Source organism: Oncorhynchus masou, chromosome 20, assembly GCF_036934945.1.
Source record: "Oncorhynchus masou masou isolate Uvic2021 chromosome 20, UVic_Omas_1.1, whole genome shotgun sequence".
Taxonomy (NCBI): Eukaryota; Metazoa; Chordata; class Actinopteri; order Salmoniformes; family Salmonidae; genus Oncorhynchus; species Oncorhynchus masou.
In genome coordinates this window covers 27,369,890-27,392,570 of record NC_088231.1, presented here as the reverse complement: position 1 = coordinate 27,392,570, position 22,681 = coordinate 27,369,890, and the positions used below count along the sequence as shown (strand labels likewise).

The 22,681-nt window shown below is 48.1% G+C and overlaps 1 pseudogene; it reads left to right on the top strand.

Moving 5' to 3' along the window:
- LOC135506610 (ETS-related transcription factor Elf-2-like) overlaps positions 1–17,127 on the top strand; it is a 276,324-nt pseudogene extending 259,197 nt beyond the window's left edge.
- The last annotated feature ends 5,554 nt before the right edge of the window (positions 17,128–22,681 follow it).

Genomic DNA, 22,681 nt, shown 5'->3' with positions numbered 1-22,681 from the left:
CCTGTCCAGGCTGTCTTAGCATTGTGTAGGCCTGTCCGGGCTCTCTTACCATCGCGTAGCCCTGTCCAGGCTGTCTTAGCATTGTGTAGGCCTGTCCGGGCTCTCTTACCATCGCGTAGCCCTGTCCAGGCTCTCTTACCATCGCGTAGCCCTGTCCAGGCTGTCTTAGCATTGTGTAGGTCTGTCCGGGCTCTCTTACCATCGCGTAGCCCTGTCCAGGCTGTCTTAGCATTGTGTGGGCCTGTCCGGGCTCTCTTACCATCGCGTAGCCCTGTCCAGGCTGTCTTAGCATTGTGTAGGCCTGTCCGGGCTCTCTTACCATCGCGTAGCCCTGCCCAGGCTGTCTTACCATTGTGTAGGCCTGTCCGGGCTCTCTTACCATTGTGCCCTGCCCAGGCTGTCTTAGCATTGTGTAGGCCTGTCCGGGCTCTCTTACCATTGCCCTGTCCAGGCTGTCTTTACCAATGTGTAGGCCTGTCCGGGCTCTCTTACCATCGCGTAGCCCTGTCCAGGCTGTCTTAGCATTGTGTAGGCCTGTCCGGGCTCTCTTACCATCGCGTAGCCCTGTCCGGGCTGTCTTACCATCGCGTAGCCCTGTCCGGGCTCTCTTACCATCGCGTAGCCCTGTCCAGGCTGTCTTAGCATTGTGTAGGCCTGTCCGGGCTCTCTTACCATCGTGTAGCCCTGTCCGGGCTCTCTTACCATTGTTTAGCCCTGTCCGGGCTCTTAACGACTGGCTTCATAATGTTTAAATAACTTTTCTTCTGTCTCTTCCTCAGTGGTCTGAGCTGTGGCCTGGCTGCAGTACCAGAGGCCACCAGCGTGGGGCAGCAGAGCGAGGTGGGGCCAGGAGGCAGCAGTGAGTCGGCCGGGGCTGGATCTCGCCTGGAGGGGCATGCGTCATGACCTCGGTGGTGCTCGTTGACAGTGGAGGGGCGGTGGTGGAGTATATGACCACCGTGGAGGACCCTCGTCAGGTGAGTGGTGGGAGGGTTGGACTGAGTAGCAAACACCTTTTACTGAACTAACACTCGCATTTGACTCTGATAACCACTTTAATGAGGAAAAATGGACCGACTATGACTGAGATGTGGTTGTCCCACCTAGCTATCTGAAGATGAATTCACTAACCCACCTAGCTATCTGAAGATGAATTCACTATGACTGAGAGGTGGTTGTTCCACCTAGCTATCTGAAGATGAATTCACTAACTATGACTGAGAGGTGGTTGTCCCACCTAGCTATCTGAAGATGAATTCACTAACTATGACTGAGATGTGGTTGTCCCACCTAGCTATCTGAAGATGAATTCACTAACTATGACTGAGAGGTGGTTGTCCCACCTAGCTATCTGAAGATGAATTCACTAACTATGACTGAGATGTGGTTGTCCCACCTAGCTATCTGAAGATGAATTCACTATGACTGAGATGTGGTTGTTCCACCTAGCTATCTGAAGATGAATTCACTAACTATGACTGAGATGTGGTTGTTCCACCTAGCTATCTGAAGATGAATTCACTAACTATGACTGAGAGGTGGTTGTCCCACCTAGCTATCTGAAGATGAATTCACTAACTATGACTGAGAGGTGGTTGTCCCACCTAGCTATCTGAAGATGAATTCACTAACTATGACTGAGAGGTGGTTGTCCCACCTAGCTATCTGAAGATGAATTCACTATGACTGAGAGGTGGTTGTCCCACCTAGCTATCTGAAGATGAATTCACTATGACTGAGAGGTGGTTGTCCCACCTAGCTATCTGAAGATGAATTCACTAACTATGACTGAGAGGTGGTTGTTCCACCTAGCTATCTGAAGATGAATTCACTAACTGACTGAGAGGTGGTTGTCCCACCTAGCTATCTGAAGATGAATTCACTAACTATGACTGAGAGGTGGTTGTCCCACCTAGCTATCTGAAGATGAATTCACTAACTATGACTGAGAGTGGTTGTCCCACCTAGCTATCTGAAGATGAATTCACTATGACTGAGAGGTGGTTGTCCCACCTAGCTATCTGAAGATGAATTCACTATGACTGAGAGGTGGTTGTCCCACCTAGCTATCTGAAGATGAATTCACTAACTATGACTGAGATGTGGTTGTCCCACCTAGCTATCTGAAGATGAATTCACTAACTATGACTGAGATGTGGTTGTCCCACCTAGCTATCTGAAGATGAATTCACTAACTATGACTGAGAGGTGGTTGTCCCACCTAGCTATCTGAAGATGAATTCACTAACTATGACTGAGAGGTGGTTGTCCCACCTAGCTATCTGAAGATGAATTCACTAACTATGACTGAGAGGTGGTTGTCCCACCTAGCTATCTGAAGATGAATTCACTATGACTGAGAGGTGGTTGTCCCACCTAGCTATCTGAAGATGAATTCACTATGACTGAGAGGTGGTTGTCCCACCTAGCTATCTGAAGATGAATTCACTAACTATGACTGAGAGGTGGTTGTCCCACCTAGCTATCTGAAGATGAATTCACTATGACTGAGATGTGGTTGTCCCACCTAGCTATCTGAAGATGAATTCACTAACTATGACTGAGATGTGGTTGTCCCACCTAGCTATCTGAAGATGAATTCACTAACTATGACTGAGATGTGGTTGTCCCACCTAGCTATCTGAAGATGAATTCACTATGACTGAGAGGTGGTTGTCCCACCTAGCTATCTGAAGATGAATTCACTAACTATGACTGAGAGGTGGTTGTCCCACCTAGCTATCTGAAGATGAATTCACTAACTATGACTGAGAGGTGGTTGTCCCACCTAGCTATCTGAAGATGAATTCACTAACTATGACTGAGAGGTGGTTGTCCCACCTAGCTATCTGAAGATGAATTCACTATGACTGAGATGTGGTTGTCCCACCTAGCTATCTGAAGATGAATTCACTATGACTGAGAGGTGGTTGTCCCACCTAGCTATCTGAAGATGAATTCACTAACTATGACTGAGAGGTGGTTGTCCCACCTAGCTATCTGAAGATGAATTCACTAACTATGACTGAGATGTGGTTGTCCCACCTAGCTATCTGAAGATGAATTCACTAACTATGACTGAGATGTGGTTGTCCCACCTAGCTATCTGAAGATGAATTCACTATGACTGAGATGTGGTTGTCCCACCTAGCTATCTGAAGATGAATTCACTATGACTGAGAGGTGGTTGTCCCACCTAGCTATCTGAAGATGAATTCACTATGACTGAGAGGTGGTTGTCCCACCTAGCTATCTGAAGATGAATTCACTATGACTGAGAGGTGGTTGTCCCACCTAGCTATCTGAAGATGAATTCACTAACTATGACTGAGAGGTGGTTGTCCCACCTAGCTATCTGAAGATGAATTCACTAACTATGACTGAGATGTGGTTGTCCCACCTAGCTATCTGAAGATGAATTCACTATGACTGAGAGGTGGTTGTCCCACCTAGCTATCTGAAGATGAATTCACTATGACTGAGATGTGGTTGTCCCACCTAGCTATCTGAAGATGAATTCACTAACTATGACTGAGATGTGGTTGTCCCACCTAGCTATCTGAAGATGAATTCACTAACTATGACTGAGAGGTGGTTGTCCCACCTAGCTATCTGAAGATTAATTCACTATGACTGAGAGGTGGTTGTCCCACCTAGCTATCTGAAGATGAATTCACTAACTATGACTGAGATGTGGTTGTCCCACCTAGCTATCTGAAGATGAATTCACTATGACTGAGATGTGGTTGTCCCACCTAGCTATCTGAAGATGAATTCACTAACTGACTGAGAGGTGGTTGTCCCACCTAGCTATCTGAAGATGAATTCACTATGACTGAGATGTGGTTGTCCCACCTAGCTATCTGAAGATGAATTCACTAACTATGACTGAGATGTGGTTGTCCCACCTAGCTATCTGAAGATGAATTCACTAACTGAGATGTGGTTGTCCCACCTGGATAAGAGGAATTCACTGACTGAATGGTTGTCCCACCTAGCTATCTGAATGTTCAATTGGCTGAGAGTGAAATCCCACCTAGGATCTAAGATGAATTCCTAACTGTACAGTCTCCTGGATCAGCTTAAAGACTGGACAAGAATGGTGAATTATGAGCAGTGAAATCACCTACTCACTGGCTTCCTTCACACGTCTCCTTTCCTTAAAGACTGGACAAGATAGGTGCTGCTCTCCAATATTCACACTCACTGGCTTCCTTCACACGTCTCCTTTCCTTAAAGACAGGACTAGATAGGTGCTGTGCTCCACTATTTACACTCACTGGCTTCCTTCACACGTCTCCTTTCCTTTAAGGACTGTATAGCAGTAGAGAAAGTACTCTGTTTGGGATGTTCTGTCTTCTTAACCAAGCTCCTCTTCTCCCCTTCTGTTTTTCTATCCTCGTCCCTCTCTCCATCTCTGTTCCTCTTTGTCCTACTCCCTCACTCCTGTTCTCCAGGAGGGAGAGTGTGAGGAGGGAGACGTTGAAGCTGAAGTGGAGGTGGAGGTAGAGGTGGAGGGAGACATGTTGGAAGAAGAGACAGACGAGGACCTGGATGAAGAGGAGAACCCAGCAGTGATCGTGGAGGAGGTCCCAGGCAGGGGGCTGGAGCAGTATTTCTCTGCCCATGTTCTGGTCTACGATGACGGGACCTACCTGATACAGGACGTGGGGAAGATCAGGAGGTGGAGACTGAGGTGGTGGAAACAGGTGAGAGACCGGGGTGGGATGTACACACAGGCCTCGGTCTACATATATCATCTACCATCTACCTACCCAACCTGAATACACTAGTACCATACATTCAGTACCAGTCAAACGTTTGGACACACCTGCTCGTGTTTCTTTATTTGTACTATCATCTACATTGTAGAATAATAGTGAAGACGTCACAACTATGTAATAACACATATGGAATCATGTAGTAACCAAACAAGTGTTAAACAGAGTGCACAGCTGTCATCAAGGCAAAGGGTGGCTACTTTGAAGACTCTCATATATTTTGAATTGTTTAACTCTTTTTCAGTTATTGCATGACTTTGAAATGTGTTATTTCATAGTTTTGATGTCTTCACTATTATTATACAATGTAAAAAATAAAGAAAACCCCTTGAATGAGTAGGTGTGTCCAAACTTTTGACGCGCATACACGCATACATACGCACACGCATACGCACACACACATGCACATACGCACACACATACGCATACCTACATGCATACATACATACACACACGCACACACGCATACGCACACACATGCACATACGCACACACATACGCACACACATACGCATACCTACATGCATACATACATACACACACGCACACATACGCATACATACGCACACACACGCATACATACACACACGCATACGCACACACACACATGCACACACGCATACGCATACATACATACACACACGCATACGCATACCTACACACACGCATACCTACACACACGCATACCTACACACACGCACACACGCATACATACATACACACACGCATACGCATACCTACACACACGCATACCTACACACAGGCGCACACGCATACGCATACATACACACATACACACGCATACACACATACATGCATGCATACATATTTATATATAACCTGAATACACACACAGTAAAATAAGTGGGACAGCTTTCAGCTTTGGCACGAGTTGTTGATAATAAAGCTAAGTGTTAGAGGGGTATTCCACTTTGATTTGTACATTCACTTGACATACACACCCCACACCAGTTTACAGATGTTATTTTCATTTGGGGAGATGTACATTATTTTCCACACCTTCATCCCCAGTACTACAGTCACTCACAGCTTTGGTGTGGTTGCTAGGAAACTCAGAAAGCGGATATGTAAGGCCTGTCTGCCAGTAGACATCGCCCTCTTGTGGCCGTCCACTGTAGTACATAAAAGTCCACAAGTGTACTGTTTGGAAGTTGTAAACATGTGTTGATTGCAGTTGTGATTCCACTGTGATTATTATTATTTGACCCTGCTGGTCATCTATGAACATCTTGGCCATGTTCTGTTTATAATCTCCACCCGGCACAGCCAGAAGAGGACTGGCCACCCCACATAGCCTGGTTCCTCTCTAGGTTTCTTCCTAGGTTCTGGCCTTTCTAGGGAGTTTTTCCAAGCCACCGTGCTTCTACACCTGCATTGCCTGGTGTTTGTGGTTTTAGGCTGGGTTTCTGTACAGCACTTTGAGATATCAGCTGATGTAATAAGGGCTTTATAAATATATTTGATTGGTTGATTTAGGCAAACAGTTTAAAGCCTGTAGTTAGTTGATTGGTTGATTTAGGCAAACAGTTTAAAGCCTGTAGTTAGTTGATTGGTTGATTTAGGCAAACAGTTTAAAGCCTGTAGTTAGTTGGACAGAGTGGAGGGAAAAACACAACAAACCAAAAGCATTTAAGATGTAAAAAGTTATTTATTTATTTAATTATTTTTGAAGTATTCTCTTTGGAAAGGAGTGTGGTCCAGCCAAGCAAGCAGACAGACACCGGTGTTCTCCTTCCCTCAACGTTCCTAAAGTAGCCGACCTCTACTGTACCTTCCGAAACTTATTTTTATTGTTTAACTCCTTGTTTTTCTTCCCTTTTTAAAATTGCGTCATTAGTTGCTGACACGACGACTTGTTGTGCGAGTCGCTGAGTGCTGTCTGGGGCGTAGACTTCCAGTCAGAAAACTAACCCATTAAAGTGGATGATGACCTAAGTACCTACAAGCTCTGGCATCAATCTAAACATTTCTGCACTCGGTACCTCAGCAGACTGTTTCATTTTTAGTTACTTTAGTGAGAGATTAAAAAAAAAAAATCAGGCTTACATCATTCCTACTTAGACTAAGGTCGTTTTGCCATAATGCAAATGAAGACACGTTTATATGCTCTTAAAATATTTATTCCTTGCGTTGAATGTTCATTGTTAGGAATGCAATACATACATTATATTAATGGTGTCTTAAAATGCTCTGTTATGCTTTTTAAAAATGTTGAATGCACGGGCCTATTGTGGAGGAATTGTCCTTTTTTCCTGCATTGGTTGACGTTCGATCGATGCAAGAGCAGAGATGGAAAAGAAAGCAAGACATCTCACTCGCTCCTTTTTTTTCTCTCCTTCATATACAGTCAATGGACTAAGCGAATCAGACCCAGCTGCTAATTTATTGGTGCCTATGGGAGAGCCATCCCTTAAGCAGACAGGAACTTTAAAACATGGTTAACGGCCTGAGTGGGACATCTAAATGTATCCACCATCTTTGGCAAGCGCTCAAGAGAGAGCCGGAGGATTTCCTGTGTTTAGCGCGGAAGGACACCCGTCTGCCGCGGTGTGGGGGTTGTGAAGCGGTCTGGATGAATTTGAGATTTCCTCTGGCGGCGGAGTGATCTGAGCTTTTGGCTGCCTTTCAGTGTGAAGTCAATACGAATCTGCAACACGGGAAGAACATGGCGACTTCACTTCATGAGGGGCCCGCTAACCAACTCGATCTGCTCATCAGAGCAGGTAACGGAATTGATTTAGAACTCGTTCTCCCGGCGACCGTTTGTTGACACTATGTGTTTATTTTAGCGACCGCTGCGCCCCCATATCCGTTAAGTAGTTTCATGAAATAATGGAGGGCAAAGCAGGAAGTGATCACCTTGCCTAGTAACCTGCATGGCGATGTCCGCTTTTCTTCAGTCGTTCTTAAAATGTTTAAAATTACCGTTTGGATTTGAGCACTGGAGGATTAGACCGCAATCTGCACGTAGCAGCGCGTGCATATCGTGATTTATAGTTTCTCCGTCCATGTGTATCATAATAACTGGTTATTCTGGCATAGAGGGAGTCCCGCTGAAACCAGGAAGTGTTGTAGATGTGTTGTCTTTCCTACGTCTTTGCCACGCTGTCTGAGTCGGAAGGGCATGTGGATTTCTGTTTATTCCGCGTTTATCATGGCTTTAAATACACACTCTGTATATATGATCTACCTATATTGAATCAGTTATGTTGTGATTTTATCCCTGTATTGAAATATAGTCTATCGAAATATTTTTCCTTGTTGAATAACACATACAGCCAGTTTGTTCAAACATTGAATGACACCGAAGTGAGTGTAAACATTTAGTTGAAAGCTGTATTCTAGTAATTTTGTGACTTTTTCCCCCATCCATTTTCAGCCATGTTCCGTTTTTCTGAGTCAGATTCGGACCGTTATCTAAGTGTGGGCCCAGTGGTTTATCCCGTGAAGTGTGTGGCTGCTAACGGTGCACTCAATGCTGGCTTTTGCGTTTATTCGCTCGCGATTTTTAAGTGCAAATCGTGTCTCGTTTAAGTTCAGTTCGCTATACAAAGGTTATTATTTTTTTTACATTGGCTAGAGTGTTATATTCCTTGATTTAACGATCATTTAAATATTTTTGGGATCATTTCGATGGCGGAAGCATTGTTATGCATCTAAGGCGGGTTGTGGCTTGATTGACAGGTCCATTTGACCAACGGCGCTCGTGAGGCGTTCGAAATCCTCCCACCAGCCAATGAGCGCTGCTAAACGGGTGGGCGTAGATTACTGACTTATCCAATGGTGTCCGGGGCGGGGTGTGAGTGACGTGGGGATGGAGACCGTCTTCACCGTCTTCGAAGAGAACTGGAGGGAAAGGCTACGCGAGTGTAAACACGGAAGTCATAGGGGACTGCACTACTTTGTGTCGGACTTGCTATTATTGGCTCGGTCAAGTAGTACCAGCTTTTTCTTTCTTTTTTGTCGAGAAGTAATGATGAAAATCACATTTATTCACATGCATTTTGTACTTTTGAAATATGCTGACTTTTAGCCTAAATTACTTTTTACAGATGTTAATTCGTTTTCTTAAATACAATGACTGAGGTAGTGCAGCAGTGCTATTTCAACCCGAGTCCGAACCCAACCAAATATTCGGATAACCAACCTCGCTTATCATTATTAACCAAACACTCACTGTTGAACGAATCCCTACAAATATGAAAATGCCTGACATTTTATTTATTACTTAAAAAAATATTAAAGTTAACACTTTTACAGTTAAACCCGTATGTATAATATGCTTACAGATAAATGCATCTTAGTATGTATGTCAAATGTCTGTGTTTATTTCTAGCCTCTGTATCGGTGTCAAAGTATCCAGTGCCCAGTCTATGTTATGGTCTATGGTGGGTTTATTTAGGTAGTCCTGCCTTGTTTCAACGGCAGCTCGGCCTATCAGGTGCCTATAGTAGGTCTGCTTGTTTATGTGTGTGTGTGTGGGGGCTACAGTTTGTTTGCGCTTGGGACGATGGGTAGTGTGAGTGTCAGGGTCTGAATGGGGGGGGGGGCAGGCAGTCAGTCAGTCAGTCTTCCTAAAGATAACCCCTCTCCCCTGCCCTGTGCCTGCCTCATAGCCAAACATGGGCAGGGATGATGGTAACCAGAGACGTGCTTCCCAGAGAGGGACAACAGCAGGTGCCCTGGGTTTGGTTCCAAATGGCACCCTATCCACTATATAGTGCACTACTTTTGACCAGGACCCAGAGCACTCTGGTCAAAAGTAGTGTACTGTAAATGGAATCCCTGGGCTTAGTCTGTCTCCTAGTTCCTCAGAATGACTGCATACCCCATACTAATAAATTACATACGTTTTCCTTGTCTCCTTTTCTTTGTGAAACAATTCCTAGCCCAAATGATTTACCATGACCAGATGAGCACAAGGAAACCCTCTAGACCCCTTGTTGTAGACAGCCCGTAATGAGGAAAACAGATTGGGTCATTTTAGAAGGAAAAACCGCAGGGCCCAAAGGAAAGGAGGAAACCATGACTTCTAACCAATACTTATTAGATGGTTAGTTTGTTATAGATGGTTAGTTAGTTATGGTTAGTTATAGATGGTTGGTTAGTTATAGATGGTTGGTTAGTTATGGTTGGTTGGTTAGTTATGGTTGGTTAGTTAGTTATAGATGGTTAGTTATAGATGGTTAGTTATAGATGGTTAGTTATAGATGGTTAGTTAGTTATAGATGGTTAGTTAGTTATAGATGGTTAGTTAGTTATAGATGGTTAGTTAGTTATGGTTAGTTATAGATGGTTGGTTAGTTATAGATGGTTGGTTAGTTATAGATGGTTGGTTAGTTAGTTATAGATGGTTGGTTAGTTATAGATGGTTAGTTATGGTTGGTTAGTTAGTTATAGATGGTTAGTTAATTATAGATGGTTAGTTAATTATAGATGGTTAGTTAGTTATAGATGGTTAGTTAGTTGTGGTTAGTTAGTTACTTGATGCTCTGTAACATCTCTTTTAAGGTCAGTCTGACACTGTAGGTCATAGTGGTAGAGAGAGACTTTTATTTGCAGCTGATCCTACATCAGTTATTAAGCCATAGTAACTGGAGACAGAACGGTTGCTAGGGGGCGCCAGAGAGAATGTCAGCTTTGACAGACTGTAGAAGTCCTGTGTGAAGTGTAGTAAACAAGCCATTCTAGTGTCTCAGCCTTTAGTTTGGTAGTGAACCGTTAATGGTGCAACGCCGACGGTGTTTTCACAATAAAAACCAAACCATGGTAACAGTCTTGAGGTCACCAAACACAACTTTTATTTCCGGTAGGATGCATCAGAACCCCTCTGTACTGTACAAGTAATGAAATGTCTACGGACCTGCAGCGGTGCTTTTCCCCTTTAGTAACGTGTGTTGTCTGTGTTTCAGTGGAGGCGTCCGTCCATTACCAACAGTCTGGCTCCACTATCTACTGTTCAGATAAGACCATCGAGGCTGCCGAGGCTCTGCTGCACATGGACTCTGTTACCAGCCTGAGAGGAGACCGCAGCCCAGGTATTCACCATGACATGTTCCATCCATAAGCAGCCGAGAGACCAGAACAGAGAGACATTATTGAGACCGCAGCCCAGGTATTCACCATGACATGTTCCATCCATAAGCAGCCGAGAGACGAGAACAGAGAGACATTATTGAGACCACAGCCCAGGTATTCACCATGACATGTTCCATCCATAAGCAGCCGAGAGACAAGAACAGAGAGACATTATTGAGACCGTTGCCCAGGTATTCACCATGACATGTTCCATCCATAAGCAGCCGAGAGACAGAACAGAGAGACATTATTGAGACCGTAGCCCAGGTATTCACCATGACATATTCCATCCATAAGCAGCCGAGAGACAAGAACAGAGAGACATTATTGAGACCGTAGCCCAGGTATTCACCATGACATATTCCATCCATAAGCAGCCGAGAGACCAGAACAGAGAGACATTATTGAGACCGTAGCCCAGGTATTCACCATGACATGTTCCATCCATAAGCAGCCGAGAGACAAGAACAGAGAGACATTATTGAGACCGCAGCCCAGGTATTCACCGTGACATGTTCCATCCATAAGCAGCCGAAGACAGAACAGAGAGACATTATTGAGACCGCAGCCCAGGTATTCACCATGACATGTTCCATCCATAAGCAGCCGAGAGACAAGTACAGAGAGACATTATTGAGAGGATGTTCCATCCATAAGCGGATTCACCCAGGTATTCACCATGACATGTTCCATCCATAAGCAGCCGAGAGACAAGAACAGAGAGACATTATTGATGCCAGATCTCAGATGATTTCATACAAATGTTGGTGTTCACACAACGTCGCATCCACCAGAACACACACACTGTTTCTCTCTTCTTAACGTTTTCCCTCTCGTCCCACTAGATGTGTTCATCCCGGCAGGGTGTGGGACCACCCCAGACTTCATCCACGCGGCGATGCGTCCAGACGTGATGACCGAGACGGTGGTGGAGGTGTCTACGGAAGACTGTATGGACGAGGACATGGAGGTCACCCTCATAGAGGAACCAGACGAGTCCGAGCCTGACCACCAACCTGTCAGGAAGAAGAAAGGTTAGTGATGAGGACACGGAGGTCACCCTCCTAGAGGAACCTGACCACCAACCCGTCAGGAAGGTTAGTGATGAGGACACCCTCCTAGAGGAACCTGAGCCTGGCCACCAACCTGTCAGAAAGGTTAGTGATGACACGGAGGTCACCCTCCTAGAGGAACCTGAGCCTGACCACCAACCTGTCAGGAAGGTTAAGATGACTCTAAGACAGAATAGAATACTGGCTATCCACTGAGAACTTTCTATAATACTACCCACAGATACTGGCTGTTGATTGGAGATACTGGCTGTTGATTGGAGATACTGGCTGTTGATTGGAGATACTGGCTGTTGATTGGAGATACTGGCTGTTGATTGGAGATACTGGCTGTTGATTGGAGATACTGGCTGTTGACTGGAGATACTGGCTGTTGATTGGAGATGCTGGCTGTTGATTGGAGATGCTGGCTGTTGATTGGAGATGCTGGCTGTTGATTGGAGATGCTGGCTGTTGATTGGAGATACTGGCTGTTGATTGGAGATACTGGCTGTTGATTGGAGATACTGGCTGTTGACTGGAGATACTGGCTGTTGACTGGAGATACTGGCTGTTGATTGGAGATACTGGCTGTTGATTGGAGATACTGGCTGTTGATTGGAGATACTGGCTGTTGATTGGAGATGCTGGCTGTTGATTGGAGATGCTGGCTGTTGACTGGAGATACTGGCTGTTGACTTGGAGATACTGGCTGTTGACTGGAGATACTGGCTGTTGACTGGAGATGCTGGCTGTTGACTGGAGATGCTGGCTGTTGATTTGAGATGCTGGCTGTTGATGGAGATGCTGGCTGTTGATTGGAGATGCTGGCTGTTGATTGGAGATGCTGGCTGTTGATTGGAGATGCTGGCTGTTGATTGGAGATACTGGCTGTTGATTGGAGATGCTGGCTGTTGATTGGAGATAAATGGCTGTTGATTGGAGATGCTGGCTGTTGATTGGAGATACTGGCTGTTGATTGGAGATGCTGGCTGTTGATTGAGACATCAAAGTAATGCTAAAGAGCCTAAATGGTTTTAATGATAAAGGTACTATAAAGATGTTGATGTTAAATAGGACTGACTTGTCAGACTGGTTGTATCTTGTAGACAGGATGTTGATGGTAAATAGGACTGGTTGTATCTTGTAGACAGGATGTTGATGGTAAATAGGACTGGTTGTATCTTGTAGACAGGATGTTGATGGTAAATAGGACTGGTTGTATCTTGTAGACAGGATGTTGATGGTAAATAGGACTGGTTGTATCTTGTAGACAGGATGTTGATGGTAAATAGGACTGGTTGTATCTTGTAGACAGGATGTTGATGGTAAATAGGACTGGTTGTATCTTGTAGACAGGATGTTGATGGTAAATAGGACTGGTTGTATCTTGTAGACAGGATGTTGATGGTAAATAGGACTGGTTGTATCTTGTAGACAGAAAGAGCGCCGTCTATTGGCATATTGGGAGATTGCACGCAATGTGAAATGCTCATGTCTTCGACTCATGTCAATTGATTTGATTGATTTTTGAATAACTTTATTGGTATGTTTGTCTGTGTAGCGGGGAGGAAGCCAAAGACCCACCCGCCTGCTGTGTCCAACGGATCACCGGACCTCAGCATCAAGAAGAAACCCAGAGAAGGAAAAGGTGGGACACACCAAACATACAGAAAGGACACGGACATAAACCCCTAGGATTTCATGTGTTGATTAGGGGCTTGGACTTAATTTTCCCACAACCAAGTGTTCATCAACCATATTCTTTGTGAAGTTTAACCTGTTGTTTAAGCCTGTAAACGTAGAGGAAGAATAAGTATGGTCTCTGTCGACCGACCCGCCTGTCTCTCTGTCGACCGACCCGCCTGTCTCTCTGTCGACCGACCCCAAACATACAGAAAGGACTGTCTCTCTGTCGACCGACCCGCATGTCTCTCTGTCGACCGACCCGCCTGTCTCTCTGTCGACCGACCCGCCTGTCTCTCTGTCGACCGACCCGCCTGTCTCTCTGTCGACCGACCCGCCTGTCTCTCTGTCGACCGACCCGCCTGTCTCTCTGTCGACCGACCCGCCTGTCTCTCTGTCGACCGACCCGCCTGTCTCTCTGTCGACCGACCCGCCTGTCTCTCTGTCGACCGACCCGCCTGTCTCTCTGTCGACCGACCCGCCTGTCTCTCTGTCGACCGACCCGCCTGTCTCTCTGTCGACCGACCCGCCTGTCTCTCTGTCGACCGACCCGCATGTCTCTCTGTCGACCGACCCGCCTGTCTCTCTGTCGACCGACCCGCCTGTCTCTCTGTCGACCGACCCGCATGTCTCTCTGTCGACCGACCCGCCTGTCTCTGGTCCCCCAGGCAGCACCACGTACCTGTGGGAGTTCCTGTTGGACTTGCTCCAGGACAAGAACACCTGTCCCAGGTACATCAAGTGGACTCAGAGGGAGAAGGGCATCTTCAAGCTGGTGGACTCCAAGGCCGTGTCCAAGCTGTGGGGCAAACACAAGAACAAACCTGACATGAACTATGAGACCATGGGACGGGCTCTGAGGTGAGGGTTTACCCTACAACCGTCTAGCACTTGAAATGGCATTGACTGTGGAAGAGGCTTTAAGCTGAGTTAGGTGTGTAGGTTGTTGGTTTGGATGAGTTCCTCTGAGGAACATGATCCCCTCCCTCCGTCTTCCCCCTCCTCTCTCCCTATCCCCTCCCTCCGCTATTTCCTTCCCTCCGTCTTCCCTCTCTTTGTCCCCCTCCTCTCTCACCATCCCCTCCCTCCTCTATTTCCCTCCCTCCTTCTTCCCTCTCTCTCTCCAACTCCTTTCTCCCTATCCCCTCCCTCCTCCTCTCTCTCTCTCCCCCTCCCCTCCCTCCTCTATTTCCCTCCCTCCGTCCTCCCTCTCTCTTTCTCCCTATCCCCTCCCTCTATTTCCCTCCCTCCTTCTTCCCTCTCTCTTTCCCTATCCCCTCCCTCTATTTCCCTCCCTCCGTCTTCCCTCTCTCGCTCACCCTCCTCTCTCCCTCCCTCTCTACCAGGTACTACTACCAACGTGGTATACTGGCCAAGGTCGAAGGTCAGCGGCTGGTCTACCAGTTCAAGGAGATGCCCAAGAACATCGTTGTCATCGAGGACGACAAGTCCGACTCCAGATCGGGCGATCTTATTGGCTCAGAGAAGTCTTACCACGAGAGGGTCCTGCCCTCGTCGGAGACGATACTGAATGTGGCCGAGCTCGCCACGACGCCCACCATCCTGGGGGGTGGGACTAGAACCGGAGTCCATCCTCCGGTTGCTAAGGGCAACAAGGCGGTGATGACGGGGGGCGGGGCGGCGGTGGGGGTTCCGAGGATAGTGACCATTTCCACGGCGCCAGACGGAACCCAGACGCAGCATTCTCACACGGCCATCATCCCCACTGCCTCAGGACCCAGGTTAGACACACCCGAATACTGACCCTGAAACATACAATTCACTTTGGAGGTTTTATGCTGAATGTAAATTAGTTTATCTATCGATGTCTCGTAAGTTTGTATTTACAAAACTTTGTCACTGACTCCATTTTGTTATCGTCTCCAGGACTGTACGGGTTGCCATGCAAGTGCCTGTAGTCATGACAACGTCACTGGGCCAGAAGATCTCGACGGTTGCCGTGCAACAGGCGCCAGGGACGTCGGGAGGCCAAACGACGTACCAATTGGCCAACGCCTCTCCCATCGGCACGGCAACGGGCAACGCGAACTCCCAACCGAAGGTGGGTAACCACGCTAGTTGGTGTGTCAGCTAGCTACTCTGTAGTGTCGACAGAATGGACAGTTTGACGGCTGAGCGACAGACACGCCTCATACTAACCAAGTCCACGATTCAAAACTTGAATCTTGGAAACCATATTATCTTTTGATCTCATGAAATTAAAATGACGAGCTCTAATCCTTCACCTTCTACATCATAATTATTTTGCCTGCGTTGTAATCAGACCCCCCCCCCCCACTCTGTATAGATCTAGAATGTGTAGACCTGTTCCTAACCATATCTCTTCTCTCCAGGTTGTAATCAGACCCCCCCCCCACACACACACACACTCTGTATAGATCTAGAATGTGTAGACCTGTTCCTAACCATATCTCTTCTCTCCAGGTTGTAATCAGACCCCCCCACTCTGTATAGATCTAGAATGTGTAGACCTGTTCCTAACCATATCTCTCCTCTCCAGGTTGTGATCCAGACCCCCTCCCCCACACTCTGTATAGATCTAGAATGTGTAGACCTGTTCCTAACCATATCTCTTCTCTCCAGGTTGTAATCAGACCCCCCCCCCACACTCTGTATAGATCTAGAATGTGTAGACATGTTCCTAACCATATCTCTCCTCTCCAGGTTGTGATCCAGACCCCCCCACTCTGTATAGATCTAGAATGTGTAGACATGTTCCTAACCATATCTCTCCTCTCCAGGTTGTGATCCAGACCCCCCCTCTGTATAGATCTAGAATGTGTAGACATGTTCCTAACCACATCTCTCCTCTCCAGGTTGTGATCCAGACCATCCCCACCATGGTTCCAGCCACAGCGGAGAACGGAGACAAGATCACGGTCCAACTGGCTAAGATCATCACCATCCCGGCCCACCAGCTGGCCCAGTACCAGCAGCAGACCAAGCCTGGCCTGGGGGCTCCCCGTATAGATCGGGCAGCATCTCTCTCCTGGGCGGGACAAACTCCTGGGGTGTAGACCCCTAACACCTCATTGTTACCATGGCTGCAGGGACACAGGTGTCTGTTTTAAAAATAGTTTTTATTGGCCATTTTAAGCTAAAAATCAGAAAACATCACAAGAAGCTGAAATGCAAGTATAAAAGTATTGCATTTGGGCACAGACTTCATGTGTTTTTCTGTGTATTAATTTATATTTATTTTTTGTTACAAATTCAAACATTGTCTTCATTTATGGAATTACAAATTGTATCCCCTGTGACCAAGGTGATGAGGCTGGCTGTTCCCACCAACGCTGCATCATCATCATCAACAACAACAGACGCATCATATCGTCACGACGACGCAAGGTGGCGGGACCGGGACGGCAGTGGTCACCGTGACGACGACGACGGCCAATCAGAGCGCTCCGGTGGCGGCATCCCATATCATCAGCGGCATCATCAAGAGATCTGCCACGGCGACCCGCAGCAGCAGCAAGCCAAGACGCTGACCGTTAAATATCGGTACAGGCCCTCCCCGTCCAGACCACGTTACCGGAAACACACGACATCATCACCGTAGTCGTCTAAATCAGTTGCTAATGTGTAGAGGTCTGGAGTGTTGAGGCCACGTTGTACGGACACACACACACACACACACACACCTCAACATTGTTTGTACAGTTTTTGGCCACATAGTTTGTTCCTCTTTTTCTATGTGACTCTGAGAGACTATAAAGACCCACAACCAGCTCTGATTTACCCTGGGAGGGGGTCTAACCTTCCTTCACAGCCTCTTCTATGGGGGTGGGACGGGTCTACCTTCCTACCACAGCCTCTTCTATGGGGGTGGGGGCGGGTCTACCTTCCTACCACAGCCTCTTCTATGGGGGTGGGGGCGGGTCTACCTTCCTACCACAGCCTCTTCTATATAGGGGTGGGGGCGGGTCTACCTTCCTACCACAGCCTCTTCTATGGGGGTGGGGGACGGGTCTACCTTCCTACCACAGCCTCTTCTATGGGGGTGGGGGCGGTCTACCTTCCTACCACAGCCTCTTCTATGGGGGTGGGGAGGGGGTCTACCTTCCTACCACAGCCTCTTCTATGGGGGTGGGGGGGGTCTACCTTCCTACCACAGCCTCATCTATGGGGGTGGGGGCGGGTCTACCTTCCTACCACAGCCTCTTCTATGGGGGTGGGGGGGGTCTACCTTCCTACCACAGCCTCATCTATGGGAGGGGGTCTACCTTCCTACCACAGCCTCATCTATGGGGGGACCTGTCTACCTTCCTACCACAGCCTCATCTATGGGGTGTAGGTCTACCTTCCTACCACAGCCTCATCTATGGGGGGACATGTCTACCTTCCTACCACAGCCTCATCTATATGGGGGTGGGGCGGGTCTACCTTCCTACCACAGCCTCTTCTATGGGGGTGGGGAGGGGGTCTACCTTCCTACCACAGCCTCATCTATGGGGGTGGGGGGTCTACCTTCCTACCACAGCCTCATCTATGGGGTGGGGGGGTCTACCTTCCTACCACAGCCTCATCTATGGGTGTGGGGGGGGGGTCTACCTTCCTACCACAGCTTCATCTATGGGGGTGGGGGGTCTACCTTCCTACCACAGCCTCATCTATGGGTGGGGGGGGGGGGGGTCTACCTTCCTACCACAGCCTCATCTATGGGGGTGGGGGGGGTGTCTACCTTCCTACCACAGCCTCATCTATGGGGGTGGGGGGGGGTCTACCTTCCTACCACAGCCTCATCTATGGGGGTGGGGGGGGTCTACCTTCCTACCACAGCCTCATCTATGGGTGTGGTGGGGGGGGAGAACCGCAGCAGCAGTCTACCTTCCTACCACAGCCTCATCTATGGGGGTGGGGGGAGGGGTCTACCTTCCTACCACAGCCTCATCTATGGGGGTGGGGGGGGCCTCATCTATGGGGGGGGGGGCTCTACCTTCCTACCACAGCCTCATCTATGGGGGGGGTCTACCTTCCTACCACAGCCTCATCTATGGGGGGGTCTACCTTCCTACCACAGCCTCATCTATGGGGTGGGGGGGTCTACCTTCCTACCACAGCCTCATCTCTATGGGGGTGGGGGGGGTCTACCTTCCTACCACAGCCTCATCTATGGGGGTGGGGGGGTCTACCTTCCTACCACAGCCTCAGCTGTGGGGGGGGGGGGTCTACCTTCCTACCACAGCCTCATCTATGGGGGTGGGGGGGGGTCTACCTTCCTACCACAGCCTCATCTATGGGGGTGGGGCGGGTCTACCTTCCTACCACAGCCTCATCTATATGGGGGTGGGGGGGTCTACCTTCCTACCACAGCCTCATCTATATGGGGGTGGGGGCGGGTCTACCTTCCTACCACAGCCTCATCTATGGGGGTGGGGGGGGTCTACCTTCCTACCACAGACTCATCTATGGGGGTGGGGGGGTCTACCTTCCTACCACAGCCTCATCTATATGGGGGTGGGGGGGGGTCTACCTTCCTACCACAGCTCATCTATGGGGGTGGGTGGGGTCTACCTTCCTACCACAGACTCATCTATGGGGGTGGGGGGCGGGTCTACCTTCCTACCACAGCCTCATCTATGGGGGTGGGGGGGTCTACCTTCCTACCACAGCCTCATCTATGGGGGGGGGGTCTACCTTCCTACCACAGCCTCATCTATGGGGGGTCTACCTCCCTACCAGAGCCTCATCTATGGGGGGGGGGTCTACCTTCCTACCACAGCCTCATCTATATGGGGGTGGGGGGGTCTACCTTCCTACCACAGCCTCATCTATGGGGGTGGGGGCGGGTCTACCTTCCTACCACAGCCTCATCTATGGGGGTGGGGCGGGTCTACCTTCCTACCACAGCCTCATCTATATGGGGGTGGGGGGGTCTACCTTCCTACCACAGCCTCATCTATATGGGGGTGGGGGCGGGTCTACCTTCCTACCACAGCCTCATCTATGGGGGTGGGGGGGTCTACCTTCCTACCACAGACTCATCTATGGGGGTGGGGGGGGGTCTACCTTCCTACCACAGCCTCATCTATATGGGGGTGGGGGGGTCTACCTTCCTACCACAGCCTCATCTATGGGGGTGGGTGGGGTCTACCTTCCTACCACAGCTCATCTATGGGGGTGGGGGCGGGTCTACCTTCCTACCACAGCCTCATCTATGGGGGTGGGGCGGGTCTACCTTCCTACCACAGCCTCATCTATGGGGGGGGGGCGGGTCTACCTTCCTACCACAGCCTCATCTATGGGGGTGGGGGGGTCTACCTTCCTACCACAGCCTCATCTCTATGGGGGTGGGGGGGGGTCTACCTCCCTACCACAGCCTCATCTATGGGGGGGGGTCTACCTTCCTACCACAGCCTCATCTATATGGGGGTGGGGGCGGGTCTACCTTCCTACCACAGCCTCATCTATGGGGGTGGGGTCTACCTTCCTACCACAGCCTCATCTATATGGGGGTGGGGGCTTCCTACCACAGCCTCATCTATATGGGGGTGGGGGGCGGGTCTACCTTCCTACCACAGCCTCATCTATGGGGGTGGGGGGGGGTCTACCTTCCTACCACAGCCTCATCTATGGGGGTGGGGGGGTCTACCTTCCTACCACAGCCTCATCTATGGGGGTGGGGGGGGGGAGTCTACCTTCCTACCACAGCCTCATCTATGGGGGGGGGGGGGGTCTACCTTCCTACCACAGCCTCATCTATGGGGGTGGGGGTCTACCTTCCTACCACAGCCTCATCTGGGGGGGGGGGTCTACCTTCCTACCACAGCCTCATCTATGGGGGTGGGGGGGGGTCTACCTTCCTACCACAGCCTCATCTATGGGGGTGGGGGGGTCTACCTTCCTACCACAGCCTCATCTATGGGGGGGGTCTACCTTCCTACCACAGCCTCGTCTATGGGGGTGGGGGGGGTCTACCTTCCTACCACAGCCTCATCTCTATGGAGACCCAGGCTGCATCCCAAATGGCCCCCTATTCCCTATACAGTACACTACTTCTGTAGGGAATAGGGAGTCATTTGAGTCGTACAATACTGTCGGTTACCCAGCCAACGTAGGAACCCAGCAATGACTTTTCAAAAGGGAAGAATCTCCTTCAGAACAAGGGACCAAGTCAAACTGAAATCACTACATGTTCTGATCCTGGCAGATGAGACACTAGCTGACTAAGCTACAACGGACAAATGCAACGTTAAAAAGACAAAACGAGAACACTAAACAAAAGGCTAATTATAAAAAAAAAATAAAAATAAAAATGAACTGGAAAGGAGTGAGATGGAGATGGAGGGGGGGGTGTTTGTATAGAAATGTATCTGTGTACGACCAGCATTTGATTTGCCGAATCACTGTGCAGATTCCCGGTGCGTTAACAAACCACACGAAAGACTGCGGGCTGTTCTAGGATCAGCTCTTACAAGAGGAAAATAAAAAGCCAAAAGGACTTGTGTGAGTATATAACTATTATACAGTTTAGGGGAATTCAGCCTTAGAATGATCTGTTTTTATTTGTCATTCATTGTTTATAAGATAATTCAGCTTTTTTTTTGTGTGTTACGGTTTCTTGACCTTTTTGGATACCTTGTACCAAGCGCAGTGTTATAAAACAGTAGGACAACACCATTGTTCTCTTATAGTCTGAAGCCCAGGTCATGTGGGTTGGTTACAGGGTTTGGGGTCAAAACCATTACAATTCAGGAAGTAGACTGAAATTCCAATTCTCTTCAATGATTAAAAAATAAAAAATTTGCATTGACTGTAATAGAAATGGAATTGACTCCCAACCCTGGTTGGTTCTAGTAGGCCTTGACCATAGGCTTACTGCATCTACATCCCCACGGTAACTGTCTCTAGGGTAACTGCTCGTCAGCCGTCTTGGCTCCGCCCCCTACATTTCCTTTAGCAGTTTTTGCTGTTCTTAGTCGTATGAAGAGGGAGAAAGCTGTTCGGACTGAACTAGTTTGTATATTCAACATTTGAAGTATATTCTATTTTGTTGTACTCTTGTTTCAAAGTGTATTCAAGTAGATTTTACTGAAATATAAAAAAAAACATTTGAATTAAACGACTTTCTGTTTTGTCTTTTGTTTAATTAAATTATGCTCTTCCGAAGGTGACGTTTCTGCATTTGTGGTAAATGCTGTTGTTGGCTCAGCCGTGTTAGAGAGGTGATCCACGCGCCACCGGGAACCCTTCTCTCTGGGACCTGTTCCAACCGACAACTAGTAAACCTTTGGTTGCATGGATTCTGTTTTTAAGCAGTTCCATTCAGGGTTTAACCAGAACTAGTTGAACGGGAGGTGACAGACGCTTCAATGGCTCAGCTGGTTGGTGCAGAGTGACTGCGTTCACCAAACGAATGCAATGTACTTAAAAGTGTGTAGACGGAGTACAAAAGTTTAGTAGCTCCTGTAATCAGAGTTCTAGGTTCCATCAGAACGTGTGTAGGAGTTAGCTCCTGTAATCAGAGTTCTAGGTTCCATCCCCATCAAGAACATGTGTGTAACAGAGTACAGTAGCTCCTGTAATCAGAGTTCTAGGTTCCATCCCCATCTGGAACATGTGTGTAGACTGAGTACAGTAGCTCCTGTAATCAAAGTTCTAGGTTCCATCCCCATCTGGAACATGTGTGTAGACAGAGTACAGTAGCTCCTGTAATCAGAGTTCTAGGTTCCATCAGGAACATGTGTAGACGGAGTACAGTAGCTCCTGTAATCAGAGTTCTAGGTTCCATCAGGAACATGTGTAGACAGAGTACAGTTCTAGGTTCCATCAGGAACATGTGTGTAGACGGAGTACAGTAGCTCCTGTAATCAGAGTTCTAGGTTCCATCCCCATCAAGAACATGTGTGTAGACAGAGTACAGTAGCTCCTGTAATCAGAGTTCTAGGTTCCATCAGGAACATGTGTAGACGGAACAATCAGAGTTCTAGGTTCCATCCCCATCAAGAACATGTGTGTAGAGTACAGTAGCTCCTGTAATCAGAGTTCTAGGTTCCATCAGGAACATGTGTGTAGACAGAGTACAGTAGCTCCTGTAATCAG